The following is a 1835-nucleotide window of genomic DNA, read 5'->3' as shown; positions in this document are numbered from 1 at the left end:
ATGTGCACTGACTGGATATTGAATGTATACATAATCACCCCCTCTCTAGCCATTATTCAAGGTCTCGACTAGCAAATCACTATACTGCATTTGGATCCATGAATTTTATAATACATTTTAATTAAATTGTTTATATAGTCGGAGGCCCTGCAATAAATATTTACCCAGATCCCACCCACCATAAGGACAGCCCTGACTAGATGTTGAGGTTTCCTGAATGTAGAAGGCAGAAGGGTAGGGAACAAAAGCTGACCATGTTGGGTGGCTCAGGCAATTGAGTGGGAATGGAAGTAAAGAGGGAGTGGGTCCCAAAAACTAAGGAGGCATCTATGTGTGGTGTATGTGTCAGAGGGTCTCACTGGGTCAAATGGCAAAGGCAGAAGGAATAGAGGAATGAGAGACAGAAGTGGGTGGGAAACTGGGGGTAAGAGGCACATATCTAGAGGATGTGGTGGGGATTCTCTAGAGGTGAGTTGGTCAAGACCAGAAGGAACCAGCATTGCAGATGGCTCCTCCTGGTGGACCCTGGAGGGACCCGAGGCTTCAAGGAAGTCAGTGGAGGTCAGCAGGGAAGTAAGGAGGAGAAGGATGCAGAGTGTGGAATAAGCAGATGATCTCTTGAGAGGGTTGGTGAGGCTTTGAGTGAAGGTGGGATTAGGGAATGAGAGGCCTCCTCACTAACACTGCTTTGGAGGTGGCAGCCTCAGAGCAGAGCTGGCATAGGAAGGACAAAAATGTGGTGCCAACTTTCATCACTACTGGACCCCACACCTGGGTCAGGGCCTGGCCACAGGGCCCTTGAATAAGAGTGCTTTGCTCTAGCCAGGCTCGGTGGCTCAGCCTGTAATCCTGCTCCTCTGGGAGGCTGAGGTGAGTGGATTGCCTGAGCCCGCGAGTTCGAGACCCGCCTGGGCAGCGAGACCTCATCTCTACAATAAATCAAAAAATTAGCCGGGCGTGGTAGCGCATGCCTGTAATTCCGGCTACTTGGAAGGCTGAGGCGGAAGGATCGCCAGAGCCCAGCAGGTCGAGGCTGCGGTGGCCAGGAGTGGCCACTGCACTCCAGTCTGGGTGACAGAATGAGACTCCAACTCAAAAAAAACAAAATTAAATTAAATAAATAAAAAGAGTGCTTTGCTTGCTCTACAGACTCACCTGTGTGCTGCTATAGGCGGGACATGCTGGGAGCTCCTGTTCTGGAACAAACCACTTTTAGCCAGGGCAGTGCACATCTAGGCACTGAGCACACGTAAGCTCCTATAGAAGCTATGTCCCTCAAGGTAGAAAAGAGGAAGCTGAGGCAGAGAGAGAGAAGAAAGTTGACCAAGCACCCACTGCTTGAATGTGATGGTGCTGCCTGGCTCAGGCTCTTAGAAGGGGCCTATTGTCATGTCCTGGGGGTTGGGGGGACCTGGATGTGGGATGCAATAGGCCAGCACTTGCCCCTTCTCTTTGGTGGGCCTGATCCAAGGACTGAGACATGCAACACTAGGGTCTGAGGGACTGGTGTCCACTTTACAGCCCTCAGATATTGCTGGTGCTGGATGGTGGTTCCTGTGGAGACAGCTCCCCTTTGAGCAGTGGGTGAACTTGGCTGTGCCTAGTGTTGGAGGAGGAGGATTCCGATTGGCCTCCTTGATTCTACTGGGATGCAGGACTCAGGAATGAGTCTCTTGGCTGGGCAGACAGCCTGCCCTGTGGAGTTGTGTTCTCTCTAACCTTGTTTCCCAGTATCCTGGAGAGGCCCAGAGAGGAACACCCAGCCTGTGTTTGCCCCGAACACAGTCCCCGTCTGAGCCATCCAGCCTCCCTTTGTGCGTCTTCAAGCCGGGATG

Source organism: Carlito syrichta, unplaced genomic scaffold (genome assembly GCF_000164805.1).
Source record: "Carlito syrichta isolate Samal-C Ts95f unplaced genomic scaffold, Tarsius_syrichta-2.0.1 Scaffold308158, whole genome shotgun sequence".
Classification (NCBI taxonomy): Eukaryota; Metazoa; Chordata; class Mammalia; order Primates; family Tarsiidae; genus Carlito; species Carlito syrichta.
This window is presented reverse-complemented; position numbering follows the sequence as displayed.